At 41.2% G+C, this 15,454-nt stretch overlaps 1 protein-coding gene across 2 annotated transcripts in view; it reads right to left on the bottom strand.

The window, feature by feature from the left end:
• Positions 1-15,454, bottom strand: part of LOC110526935 (neural-cadherin) — a 192,279-nt gene that overhangs the window by 107,725 nt on the left and 69,100 nt on the right. The gene's annotated exons all lie outside the window — the stretch shown is intronic.

The following is a 15,454-nucleotide window of genomic DNA, read 5'->3' as shown; positions in this document are numbered from 1 at the left end:
AATCCAAAACAACACAGAGTGAACCCTCTGCATTGGCAAGTATTGTGGGTGGCAGCATCATGTTATGGGTATGCTTGTCACCGGCAGGGACTGACTGGGGAGTTTGTCAGGATCAAAAGAAATATGAAAGGAGCGAAGCCCAGGTAAAAAGTTAGACAAAAACCCTCATCAGTCTTCTGAAAACATTAACCCTGGGATAGAGTTAGAACAATTAGAAACATTTTAATGCCTGAGTAGTCCAGTCTCAGTCATGTCTTCAATTTGCTTGAATATCTGAGACAAGGTTTTTGACAAAAACAATGGATATACATTATGTGGTGCGAAGTGTTGTGCAAAGTCGGTAGAATCTCATTAAATCTAATTAAATCAGGGGTGTGAAGACGCAATCAACACATCATTATTTATTTGTTTTATTAAATAGGACTATTTCCTTGAATGTTCTTTCAATTTGACAGTGTGGAGTAGATTGTGTAGATATATATATAATTATATATAATTCAATCCCTTTTTGACTTTCGTTTTAAGGCAGAAAAATGTGATGGCTGTGCAAGGGGTGTGTAGACTTTCACTAGGCTCTGCATTGTATGTTGTATGTTGTTATTATTATTATAGAGGTTGACCTACACATTCACAGAGTCTTAGTCCTAACCCAGATCCACACTCCTAACCAGAGGGTGCTCTTGAGTATCCATTGAAAAAGAAAAATACAATCAGGTTTGAGAGATGTTCTGTTTTCAGAAACAGAATAACCATACACTACTGGACAGTGTCATAACACTACCATAACAGGCTATGAGGTAATGCACATGAACCAATCATTAAGCTCTGAAAGCCATTAGGCTACATGACCATGATCAGCCATTAGTCCAATTTCACGTAAAGCCATGCTAAAGGATGTTAATGTGGTGTTACGCATTAACAGAAAACAGCAATCACAAATGAAATCACACACACACACACACACACACACACACACACACACACACACACACACACACACACACACACACACACAAGCACGTACACATACACACACACAAGCGTACACACACACAAGCACACACACACACGCACACATACACTACACACACATACACAGGACACACACACACACGACCACGGACAATCATGAACAGAAAGACGCATAATGCAGGCTCTTTCAGTTTCAGAACACTTGCAGGTGTGACACTGCAGGATTGTTTTCACAAACAGACACATTATAACAGATCACGTCTCTCTTATTATGTCCCTCTTCCAGTGTTAGATTCCCTTTATACATCTCTCCCCTGTTCCATGTTCCCAATGATTTTCCCTCTACGCTCTCTGTCTCTCTCTCTCTCCTTTTCTCTCTGGCTTTCTCTTTCTCTCCATCTCTCTGTCTCCTTCCCTCCTGCAGCTGTCAGGTAGAGGAAAGCAGGTGTTCTGTCAGGGGCCATGAAAGGGCCAATCACCAGGGGAATCAAAGAGCCCAAGACGCTGTCATTCTGGTTCCCTCTCTGACAGCCTGCCAGCTATTTATACCAGTTAAAGAGAGACGGGGGAATCAGAGGGAGAGAAATAGGGTGAATAGGAGAAGAGGAAAAAAGAAACAGAGCATCATGAGAGAGAAACAGAGGGAAAGAGGAAGAGATAGAGAGATCGAGAAAGATTGACAAGCGAAACATGGACAAGTGCAAGAGAGAGACGGAGAATGCATGATACACTGTCACCTAAGTGATCCTAAAACTCACAATAGCCAACTAGGATAAGGCAGCAAGGTCAGTTATGCCTCATAACCGGCAATTACAATCAACAGTGTTCCATCTGCAGAATGAAAATAACAGTACTCTAGTCTGAGATAAACAATCTCCCCTTAGATTATCTCTCATCTGATTATGTGTCTGTCTGGGAAACAAGACAGAGACAGTAGCTTAACACCAGGCACCACATGCAAGGGATGTGCCCAGTGATGCCCACTCATAAAGGCAGGCATCAACAACAAGCTATAGGTTATTATCATGTTATTACTATTGGGAAATGCCAGGTAGCGGATTATACCAATGGAAATTAAAATAAGGTTGAATCAAATGATGAGGTCCCTTTGGAAAATAAATGGTAAAAATCGAATGACAGCGAAATGTGTGGTGGCATGACTTAAGACACATTGAAGCACACTGCACTCACAGAGCTTCAATTCTATAACTGTAACTGTTCTCTAGTTAAATAAAAGCAAAAGATGGACTCAATAATGCCACCCGAACACCATTTTTATTGTTGCCACAGTTTTTGTACTCTAACTTATTATAGATTTGAAAATTGCTTTTTGAAAAAGTTAAAGCAGCAATATAGAAAAAGCATGTGGCAACATAACAATTTAGACAGAGGGAGGGGGAGAGAGGAAGATTGAGAATGGGAGGGAATAAGACAGAGGGGGGAACAAGGGAGCAATTCACTACGCTGATCCTCAACACTGGGGCCCCACAAGGGTGCGTGCTCAGACCACCCCTGTAATCCCTGTTCACCCATCGCATCGTGGCCACGCACACCTCCAACTCGCTCAACAAGTTTGCAGACGACACGGCAGTGGTAGGCCTGATTATCAACAACGACTAGACAGCCTACGGTAAGGAGGTGAGGGCCCTGGCGGAGTGGTGCCAAGAAAAATAACCTCTCCCTCAACGTCAACAAAACGAAGGAGCTGATCGTGGACTTCGGGAGACAGCAGAGAGAAGATTGAGGGGGGTAGAGGAAGATTGAGAAGGGGAGGGAATAAAACAGAGCACAGGTGAACACAGGTGAAAAACACAGGTGAAACATAGGAACGGAGCAGCAGAGCAGGATTAAGCCAAAACCCACTGCGTAAGAAATGGCCCGAAGGTTGTTATGGAAACAGACAAATAACAAAATCTGGAACAGGGAAAAAACAGGCAGCAATTGCATAAATCAATGGAATTAAAGGGACAGAGACAGAAAGAAAGAACAAGGGAACCACATCTATAAAATAACGATAGAGGGGAAAGATGAAGCTGGGCGTTTTCAGAAACCGCAAATAACGATCCTGCTGCACTTGAGTGTCCGTGGTTCATTGAGAGTTTCTAAGTGGTTGCTCTCTGCTGCTATAACATACCCAGATTTAATTGGGAAGAAGACAAGAGGGGAACAGGGATAATATGGAAAGCATAGCAGGGAGAAAGCATTACCCATATAATAAACCGGGAGGCTAATGGCCAACTTCCAATATGTCCACCCAGAGACAGAAACACACAGTAATAATGGTCATTACAATAGATGAGATATCCTAACGCGGAAATACTGGTACATGTCAATTGTTTGTCTTCATTCATTGTAAAGCTGCCCACTATGAAAAATGATAATTTAATGATGGTTCAATATAAAGAAAAAACAATATGAATATAATTCGGGCTACAGTAGTGAATCTATCTACTAGCAACACTGATTAATGAACTCAAAATGATGTAGGTGCTACCTACAGTTGAAGTCATAAGTTTACATACACCTTAGCCAAAGACATTTAAACTCAGTTTTTCACAATTCCTGACATTTAATCCACGTAACAATTCCCTGTCTTAGGTCAGTTAGGATCACCACTTTATTTTGAGACTGTGAAATGTCAGAATAATATTCATTTCCTTCATCACATTCCCAGTGGGTTAGAAATTTACATACACTCAATTAGTATTTGGTAGCATTGCCTTTAATTTGTTTAACTTGGGTCAAACGTTTCGGGTAGCCTTCCACAAGCTTCCCACAATAAGTTGGGTGAATTTTGGCCCATTCCTCCTGACAGAGCTGGTGTAACAGAGTCAGGTTTGTATAGGCCTCCTTGCTCGCACACGCTTTTTCAGTTCTACCCACACATTCTCTATGGGATTGAGGTCAGGGCTTTGTGATGGCCACTCCAATACCTTTAATTTGTTGTCCTTAAGCCATGCTGCAATAACTTTGGAAGTCTGTTTGTGGTCATTGTCCATTTGGAAGACCCATTTGCGACCAAGCTTTAACTTCCTGACTTATGTCTTGAGATGTTGCTTCAATATATCCACAAAGATTTCCCCCCTCATGAAGCCATCTATTTTGTGAAGTGCACCAGTCCCTCCTGCAGCAAAGCACCGACACAACATGATGCTGCCACCCCCGTGCTTCACGGTTGTGATGGTCTTCTTCGGCTTGCACGCCTCCCCCTTTTTCCTCCAAAAATAACAATGGTCATTCTGGCCAAACAGTTCTATTTTTGTTTCATTAGACCAGAGGACATTTCTCAAAAAAGTACGATGTGCATTTGCAAAGGTTTTGGAGCAGTGGCTTCTTCCTTGCTGAGTGGCCTTTAATGTTATGTAGATATAGGATTTGTTTTACTGTGGATATAGATACTTTTGTACCTGTTTCCTCCAGCATCTTCACAAGGTCCTTTGCTGTTGTTATGGGATTTACTTGCACTTTTCGCACCAAAATATGTTCATCTCTAGGAGACAGAACGCGTCTCCTTCCTGAGTGGTATGACAGCTGCGTGGTCCCATGGTGTTTATACTTGCGTACTATTGTTTGTACAGATGAATGTGGTACCTTCAGGCATTTGGAAATTGCTCCCAAGGATGAACCAGACTTGTGGAGGTCTACAATTTTTTTCTGAGGTCTTGGCTTATTTCTTTTGATGTTCACATGATTACAAGCAAAGAAGCACTGAGTTTGAAAGTAGGCCTTATAAATACATCCACAGGTACACCTCCAATTGACTCTGTCAGAAGCTTCTAAAGCCATGATATCATTTTCTGGAATTTTCCAAGCTGTTTAAAGGCACAGTCAACTTATTTTATGTAAACTTCTGTCCCACTGGAATTGTGGTACAGTGAATTGCAAGTGAAATAATATGTCTGTAAACAATTTTGGGAAAAATTACTTGTGTCATGCACAAAGTAGATGTCCTCACCGACTTGCCAAAACTATAGTTTGTTATGGTTGAAAAACTAGTTTTAATGACTCCAACCTAAGTGTATGTAAACTTCTGACTTCAACTGTACATTCAAACATAAAAACAACCTAAAACAGACACTGACACTGAGAATGCATTTCCTCAGCTAGCCTAGTATGTCTGGAGTCTAGCCTGAGAGAAACAAAAAGCCCAACAGCAACAACACAAACAAAGACAGCCTGATGTAGTTAATAGTGAGCTCAGTGACCTAATCCACTGGCTGACCTGGGATCAGAAGAGAGATGACCACACGTGACAGGTGAAGAGTCTCCTTCCATTAATTGGCTTACATGGAACAGACTCCAGGGGCCGTACTGTGAATCAAACATGAGATCCGAGCCAAATGTAGGGCTCTCAGAAAGCGCCAACGCCAAACTTTTGACAGGGCCACGAATCGACAGGGGCCACACTTTTAACTGGTTCTGAATAAATTACTGCACACTCTTCACTTGTCACCTAGCTGTTTCTTCCCCTATTCCGGACATTGTTAGCGAGGGTGCTTAGCATGACCCCAATCAGCACCTGGCTCCCTCTATCCTCTCTGCCCTGCGTACTGCTGACAGAGGGAACACAGGCACAATTACTGTCTCTACCAGTCTAGGAAGAAGGGAAGCTTTCTCATTCTCTCTACTCCCAGCACTGCATGCTAACTACAGGAGTCCCTGTTCTCCCGGGAACACAGTTCTATCACTTTACAGCGCAGCAGATGGAGAGAGAGAGAGAGAGACAGAGGGAGTAAAAGTGTCTGTTTTTGTGTGTGTGTGTGTGTGTGTGTGAGAGAGAGAGAGAGGAGGGAGGTATTCCTCTGGACAAGAGGAATACCTATGTAAGAATGCTGTTCGTTGACTACAGCTCAGCCGTCACCATAGTACCCTCATCATTAAGCTCGGGCCCCCTGGCCTGAAACCCGCCCTGTGCAACTGGGTCCTGGACTTCCTGACGGGCCAAACCCCAGGTGGTGACGGTAGGCAACAACACCTTTTCGATGCTGATCCTCAACACAGGGGCCCCACAAGGGTGCGTGTTCAGCCCCTGCCTGTACTCCCTGTTCACCCATCACTGCGTGGCCACGCACACCTCCAATTCATTCATCAAGTCTGCAGACGACACAACAGCGGTAGGCCTGATTACCAACAATGACTAGACAGCCTACAGGGACGAGGTAAGGGCCCTGGCGGAGTGGTGCTAAGAAAACAACACTGCCTGCCCTCCAGAACATCTACAACACCTGGTGTCACAGGAGGGCCAAGAAGATCATCAAGGACCTCAGCCATGGTCTGTTCACCCCGCTATCATCCAAAAGGCAAGGTCAGTACAGGTGCATCAAAGCTGGGACCGAGAGACTGAAAAACAGCTTCTATCTCAAGGCCGTCAGACTGTTAAATATTCACCCAGTACCCTGCCCTGAACTTATTCACTGTCACTAGCCCGTTACTCAACACTGTTGCCCTGTGTATATAGACATGGAACACTAGTCACTTTAATAATAGAACACTAGTCACTATAACAATATTTACATACTGTTTTACCCATTTCATATGTACAGTGGGGAGAACAAGTATTTGATACACTGCCGATTTTGCAGGTTTTCCTACTTACAAAGCATGTAGAGGTCTGTAATTTTTTATCATAGATACACTTCAACTGTGAGAGACGGAATCTTAAGCAAAAATCCAGAAAATCACATTCTATGATTTTTAAGTAATTAATTCGCATTTTATTGCATGACATACCATGTTTCACACATGTTTCATGTGTTGCTACCATGCTATGTTGTTGTCTTAGGTCTCTCTTTATGTAGTGTTGTGGTGTCTGGTAGGCCGTCATTGTGAATAAGAATGTGTTCTTAACTGACTTGCCTAGTTAAATAAATACAAATTACGGTTCCACGTTGGAAGTCCCTGAGCTCTTCAGTATGGGCCATTCTACTGCCAATGCTTGTCTATGGAGATTGCATGGCTGTGTGCTCAATTTGATATACCTGTCAGCAACTGGTGTGGCTGAAATAGCCAAATCCACTAATGTAAGGGGTGTCCACATAGTTTTGTATAAATAGTGTATTCTATCCACATACTGTCCATAATGTCTGTACATCCTATTACATACAATATATATATACAGCATTAGTCAAAAGTTTGGACACACCTGCACTTTCCAGGGTTTTTCTGTATCTTTGACTATGTTCTACATTGCAGAATAATAGTGAAGGCATCAACACTATGAAATAACACAAGGAATCATGTAGTAAACAAACAAAAATATATATTATATCTGAGATAGCCACCCTTTGCCTTGATGACAGCTTTGCACACTCTTGGCATTCTCTCAACCAGCTTCATGAGGTTGTCACCATTTCAATTAACAGGTGTGCCTCGTTACAAGTTAATTTGTGGAATTTCTTTCCTTCTTTCCAGTCAGTTGTGTTGTGACAAGGTAAATAAGATATACCTATTTGGTAAAAGACCAAGTCCATATTATGGCAAGAACAGATGACAGTCCACCTGTCACGCCGTGACTTTAGTATTCTGTGTTTTCTTTATTATTTTGGTTAGGTCAGGGTGTGATGAGGGTGATATATGTGTTTTTGTCCTGTCTAGAGTTTTTGTATGTCTAGGGGTTTTTCTAGTCTAGGGGTTTATATGTCTATGGTTACCTAGGTTGGTTCTCAATCAGAGGCAGCTGTTTATCGTTGTATCTGATTGGGAACCATATTTAGGTAGCCATATTCCTTGGTTTATCTGTGGGTTATTGTCTATGTGTAGTTGCCTGTGTCAGCACTCGGTTATATAGCGTCTTGTTATTTTGTAAGTTTGTTTTGTGTTTCTTCGTTTAATTAAAGAGTATGTATTCATATCACGCTGTGCCTTGGTCTCCTCATGACAAACGTGACACCATCATTACTTTAAGACACATCTCAACATCAACTGTTCAAAGGAGACTGTGAATCAGACCTTCATGGTCGAACTGCTGCAAAGAAACCACTACTAAAGGACACCAATAAGCACAAGATACTTGCTTGGGCCAAGAAACAAGAGCAATGGCCATTAGACCAGTGGAAATCTGTCTTTTGGTCTGATGAGTCCACATTTAATATGATTTGGATCCAACCGTCGTGTCTTTGTGAGACGCAGAGTTGGTGAACGGATGACCTCCGCATGTGTGGTTCCCACCGTGAAACATGGAGGAGGTGTGATGGTGTGGGGGTGCTTTGCTGGTGACATTGTTGGTGATTTATTTAGAATTCAAGGCACACTTGATGGCTACCATGCTGGCCTTCTAAGCAGAGTTACAAAGAAAAAGCCATATCTCAAACTGGCCAATAAAAGAAAAGATTAAGATGGGCAAAATAACAGACACTGGACAGAGGAACTCTGCCTAGAAGGCCAGCATCCCAGAGTCGCCACTTCACTGTTGACGTTGAGATTGGTGTTTTGTGGGTACTATTTCATGAAGCTGCCAGTTGAGGACTTGTGAGGCTTCTGTTTCTCAAACTAGACACTCTAATGTACTTGTTCCTCTTGCTCGGTTGTGCACCGGGGCCTCCCACTCCTCTTTCTATTCTGGTTAGAGACAGTTTGCGCTGTTCTGTGAAGGGAGTATTACACAACGTTGTACTAGAGTTTTCTAATGATCAATTACTTTTAGAATGATTAACTTGGATTAGCTAACACAACGTGCCATTGGAACACAGGAGTGATGGTTGCTGATAATAGGTCTCTGTCAGCCTATGTAGATATTCCATTAAAAATCAACTGTTTCCAGCTACAATAGTCATTTACAACATTAACAATGTCTACACTGTATTTCTGATCAATTTGATGTTATTTTTTTAGACAAGAAAATTTGATTTTCTTTCAAAAACAAGGACAATTTTAAGTGACCCCATATATATATTTGGTACTATATATATATATATACATATATATATATATAAGCATTTCGCTACACCCGCAATAACATCTTCTAAATATGTGTATGTGAACAAAAACATTTAATTTGATTTTGATTTGATTTGAGGGAGAGGAAGAAAGACAGAGACAGAGGTGAGAACTAGAAGAAGCTTTGGCTAATTAAATATTCTCTCAGATTACATGGAGCTATTTGGCCCTCTCTGGGAAATTGTGACTTTCATAATCTTATTAAAGAGGAAGGTACTGACTTTTTAACATTTCACATGAAAATACCAATTAAGAAAAGGAAAGGGGGGGGGGACCCAGCTCTAAGTCTTACACAAATTGCAAACGATACAAATGTGTAGGCCATAATTAGATTTTTTTTCCCCCTCAACAGCTTTTCATAATTGAAAATACAGACACTACCAAGAACACACTTCAACACACACATTACGCACAGCTAGTTCTTCAATTGCAAAATTCCATTTATATTTCCCCAGCCTAAGGGGGAATAAAGTTAATAAGAGTGGGGGACATTGTGCTTTTTCAGGGGGTCTCACACAGTCGGGTTACAATGGCACGGGTCTGGCACAACAGGACGCCGTGTGCATACAGAAAACGGTCCACACGTATTGAGACAAAGAATATTATGTAACACAGCACCAGGTGAATGCATACAGCCTCAGTATGGCCATGCATGGCCACTCACCGTGTACTCTTGTTGATTGACACTGAGGAGGATTTCCCCATTAAGAGACTCATCATGTCTAAGGTTTCTCCATTCTCACCCTGTGTGCTGTGTCATCTCACCCTGGACTGGTCTTGGGCTGGGCAGAAATCTCACACTCTCTCACAGTGCTGTTCACTATCCATGACTCACTTCACTTGACTTAATATGATACTTCTTCACTGTTAGATTGAACCACCCGGCTGCCAGTTCCTTAAAGGGATATGCACAACTTAATTAATATTAGTGAAGCAGACTGTGAAAACTGATATGAGTTCAAAACCAATTGAAGCCATTCAGTGCATTTGAGAGGGTAGTCAATTTAAATGCTTAACATGTTTACGCTAAATACATTTGAGTGGCTTTCATTGGAGTCAAACTGTATTTAGCGTGTGAGCAGTCCGGAAGAGTAAATCAGGTGTTATCCTGTTAAACTATTAAGGTGTGCTGGGGTTCAACCAGGGTTTAAAGCCTCTGATTAAGATCTTAGGATGTTTGTCTCTGCTGCTGCTGTCCCGTCAGACCCAAAGCATTTCCACCTACATCCTCCATTTGACATTACATAACCTACAGGGCCTACAATCACAACAACTGTGTTGTTTAGACTAGGGCCATACAGCTTTTGGCTGGGAAAACATGGTCAATTGAAAAATGTTTTATTTCAGCCTTACATCAATGGCTTCTGCTCTTGGCTCTGTGCACCAGCCCCATGCTAGCCTTTGTAAAGTGAGTCTAAGCACACAAGCTATAAAGACAAAGATATTATGAAGGACCAGTGGATGTATGGGAAGATCAGTGGAGGATTACGAAATTAATTCCCTGGACTAATGAAAGAATAACCACAAGCTTTGAAAGAATGGCAGCAGTCTCTCCAGCATTCCTTTCCATCTATCCCTCTTCTCCAAAGTTCCTTTGAAACATGTCCCATAATGCTTTAGGTTTTTTTCCCCAATACAATCTCTCAAAAAAGAAAAACGAAGGAATATGGACAATGTTATTTTTGTTCTCTCTCTCTCTCTCTCTCTGGTTCTCCTGCCAAACGTTCACAGTGATTATAGAAAATAGAAGTTAATTGCTTAATCTCTCATCTCCTCTTGTAGTCAGATAGAAATGATGGGTGAGTGGAGATGGTTGGACGGCTTCAAGTAATGAGGAATGAAGCCATCATGTATCACAACCCAGTTCACCAAGGCAACATCGACATATGTCTTAGGTTGAGGGTTAGGAGTTAGGTTTAGGGGTTGGGTTAGGTTATGGGATAAGGTTAGGGTTAGGTTAAGGTTAAGGTTAGGAAAAATAGGATTTTGAATGGAAATACATTTTAGGTCCCCACGGGGATAGAAGAACATGTGTATGTGTGTGTGTGTGTGTGTGCGCGTGCAAGCGTGCATGTGTTTGTGCGTGAGTGCGTGCGTGTGTGAGCAAGGGAGAGACAGTACGAGAGATTAAGAAAGAAAGTGAGAGCGAGAGTTTGATTTTGTGTGTCGCACAGTGGTGTAAAGTATTTAAGTAAATAGATATACAGTACTTTAAAGTACTACTTAAGTAGATTTAGTTTTTTTTTGTACTTTAATATTCATATTTTTTTTTACAACTTTTACTTTAAATCTATAACATTCCTACAGAAAATAATGTACTTTCTACTCCTTACAGTACATTTTCCCTGACACCCAAAGTACTCAAAATTACATTTTGAATGCTTAGCAGGACAGAAAAATGCTCCAATTCACATACTTATCAAGAGAACATCCCTGGTCACCCCTACTGCCTCTGATCTGGCGGATTCATTAAATAAAAATGTTTTGTTTGTAAATTATGCCTGAGTGTGCCCCTGGCAATCCACAAATAAAACTAAATGTGCCGTCTGCTTTGCTTCATATAAGGAATTTGAAATGATTTATACTTTTACTTGTGATACTTTTAGCAATTGCATGTACTTTTTATAGTTAAGTATGTTTAAAAATAAATACTTTTAGACTTTTACTCAAGTAGTATTTTACTCACTTATACTTGAGTCAGTTTCTATTAAGGTTTCTTTACTTTTACTCAAGTATGACAACTGGGTACTTTTTCGACCACTGGTCCCCCCATGCTTTAGATCATTGACCCCAGGTGTTCCTGCTGCCGTTTCATATAAAATAAGCAGCAGTTTTGTCAGGCAGCGTTGTCAGCGTTGTCAGGCTAAATGCTGTGTGTTTGCTGCACACATCCATTCTCTCCCCCCAGCCAGACTAAAGTGGGTGTTCTCTGAGTGTAAAGCACACTTTACAGAAACTCTGTTCTACCATGGATGGGCTCTGTACGTTTGTGTTCCGCAACAAGAGATGGGGGAAACAGAACCTATGGCCCGGGGTATAGCGAGAGAGCCCCATCCCTCCATCCATCTGGGAAAGGGAGGAATCCATAGAGAGTAGCGCAGGGTTTACGTGTGAAATTTGTGTGGCACACCCTGTCCCTCCGTCCATGGCTCGTTAAATGAAAATTACTTTCCCCCCATGGTAATCCCAATCCCGTCCACCCCACTTGTGAGGGGCCTCCAACTGATTTTAAATGCTAGTAAAACTAAATGGATGCTCTTCAACCAATTGCCTCCCGCCAGACTAGGATCACTACTCTGGATGGTTCTGACCTAGAATATGTGAACAACTACAAATACCTAGGTGTCTGGTTAGACTGTAAACTCTCCTTCCAGACTCACATTACGCATCTCCAATCCAAAATTAAATCTAGAATCGCCAAACATACCCTCGTAAAACTGACTATCCTACCTATCCTTGACTTCGGCGATGTTATTTACAAAATAGCCCCCGACACTCTACTCAGCAAACTGGATGCAATCTATCACGGTGCCATCTGTTTTATCCCCAAAGCACAATATACTACCCACCACTGCAACCTGTATGCTCTCGTTGGCTGGCCCTCACTACATATTTCGCCAATCCCACAGGCTCCAGGTCATCTATAAGTCTTTGTTAGGTAAAGCTCCACCTTATCTCAGCTCACTGGTCACCATAGCAACACCCACCTGTAGCACGCGCTCCAGCAGGTAAATTGCACTGGTCATCCACAAAGCCAACAATTCCTTTGGCCGCCTTTCCTTCCAGTTTCCTTCCAGTTTTCTACTGCCAATGACTGGAACGAATTGCAAAAATCTCTGAAGCTGGAGTCTTATATCTCCCTCTCTAACTTCAAGCATCAGCTGTCAGAGCAGCTTCCCGATCACTGTACCTGTACACAACCAATCTATAAATAGCACACCCAACTACCTCATCCTCATATTATTACTTACCCTTTTGCTCTTTTACACCCCAGTATCTCTACTTGCACATCATCATCTGCACATCTATCACTCCAGTGTTAATGCTAAATTGTAATTATTTTCACCTCTATGGCCTATTTTCTTTTCTTTTGTGTTTTTGACTGTACGTTTGTTTATTTGTAACTCTGTGTTGTTGTTTTTGTCTCACTGCTTTGCTTCATCTTGGCCAGGTCGCAGTTGTAAACGAGAACTTGTTCTCAACTGGCCTACCTGGTTAAATGAAGGTGAAATTAAAGAATAAAAAATAAAAAATAGTTCTGATGCAGATTTAGCCCTGTGTCCCGGCCGGACACTTACAGTCACAACCTATCCCTCTATAGATCAGGGCCTGGAAATCGGACACTTATTTCTTTAGCCTCACAGCTTATCAGACACAAGTCTGGACAGAGAATATTAACCACTAGCAAATCCCACAGATCTAGGCAGAACACCAATCTAAATCTGGTTTTGTGTTTGATCAACAGATACGGCGTCATGCTCATGTCTTGCGAAACCAAGCATAACGCTGGAATTATCTTGAATGTGTTTAATATGCCTACATTTAAAAGAAGGCTCAGACGTTGGATGTGGGTGGCACACACAAAAACACAATTCATTAGTTGGCACTATGAGCTAAAGTACACATTCATTACCTCGCAAATACATTTTCTAACTGGGTGATTCCACGCCGGCGCAGCCCGAATATATTTGTGGTATCTGAGATTGTTCAGGCATTTCTCACATAGTAACTTAATTGGGAGGGAGGATGTTTGACATGCTTTTCACATTTGTATCACAAACACACACACACACACACATATATATATATATATATATATATATATATATATATATATATATATATATTATCATGCTGAAAGTGACTATTTTAGGTCATTTTTAGACATGTACATGCCTCCTGTAAGACCCTATGATCTGTGAACCGTACATGATACAGACAACATCTTAGTGTCATTATACTTCTTATAATCTGGAGGATGTCTAGATTTTGAAATACACACTTTCGTATTCCTTTATTCAACGTTAAAAATAGGAAAAAGTATCTCAAAAGTACCCTTTTTGATGTAGCTTTTGTTTTGCAGTAGGATTGCATGCACTTTGCCAAAGAGGTGTAGAAGCATTCCATGTCAAATTGAGTGGTCTCTTTGCTAATTTTGAAGGTATGATGAATTTTAGGAGCACCACCAACACAGTGAATGGGAAAATAGATTCAAAGGGAACTCCCTCTGCTGGTGATTTGCTGAATGTGCAATCCTAAAGGAGGGCTGTGATTGGTTAATGACCTATGATGCAATTTCTATGTATTTCTATGTATAAATGGGTACCATCATTAAAAGTACCAGAGAGCCCACTCTAGAAATTTGAGGTGTTTGAAGAGTATAGTGTTACAAACAAGATGTCTTAAAATGAACTAAACCCAAAAGAGTACTTTGATATCTTAATGTTAATATGTTTAATGTTGAATCAAGACATGCACCAAGATGTTGTCTGTATCATGTACGGTTCACAGATCATAGGGTCTTACAGGAGGCATGTACATGTCTAAAAATGACCTAAAATAGCCACTTTCATCATGATTTCTCCAAAACATTTTGTGATACAAATGTAAAAAGCATGTCAAACATCATTCCTTCCAAATTAAGTTTCTATGTGAGAATTGCCAGAACAATCTGAGAGACCAAAAATATTTTTTGGTGGCTACGCTGGCATGGAATCGCCCAACTTGTTCGACAGCATTAACAAATCTAATCAGCAGTTTTAATTATATTTGCATTTCTTCAACTGGAGGTTAATGAAGCCTACCTACCTTGTCAGTTTGAGTATTATCTTGAACCCAAATTGAGGCTTTGGAGTCGAGCAGAAATGTGAGGTGTTAACATTTAATTCCCAGTGTTCTCACAGGTGTTGAGGGGGATCGAGATCTGAAACCGAGATGTGCTTGTTTTCCATTGGTGGGTGTGAAAACTAAAGGCTGAATGGAAACTGTTGTGAATGTTGGTACCTTTAACCAGTTCTCTGGATTATGTACATCACTTTTCTGCTCCGTAACAATGCCAATAAACAAAAATGCATGAAAGCTGCTAAACGGATTATTAAGGGGATTAATAACAGACAGGGGCAGAAGCAGGATGAGGGGATTAGTATTGTCGCTTTGAAGTCAAACTGAGGAGAGAATTTGACTTGGAATGCTTCTACACCTCCTTGGCAAAGCATGTGCAATCCTACTGCAAGATTCAAGACCAAGAGAGATGAGGAGAAAAGTAAATATAAACTTCAATCTTTTTCTCTTTTCTTTTTTTAAGATGGTGGTTATGAGCAGCTCACATAGCACAGATGTAATTCCACAGAAATGATGAAGTGCTTCAATTAGGCCCTGATTAAAAGCCGAGCATCAATTTCACCTTCTTTTAAGACATACAACTAGCACTGACATTCACTTTAGAGTTTGTCTGGCACACGTAGTAGAAAATCGCTGATTTGGACCGCCAACATCGCACAAACCAATTCCAACTCGTTTTACCTCTCGCTCTCTCTCCACTGTTATA

The sequence above is a fragment of the Oncorhynchus mykiss genome, chromosome 6 (genome assembly GCF_057628025.1).
Source record: "Oncorhynchus mykiss isolate SJ-2025 chromosome 6, ASM5762802v1, whole genome shotgun sequence".
NCBI lineage: Eukaryota > Metazoa > Chordata > Actinopteri > Salmoniformes > Salmonidae > Oncorhynchus > Oncorhynchus mykiss.
Note: the sequence above shows the minus strand (reverse complement) of the source record. Positions and strands in the feature narration are given on the sequence as shown.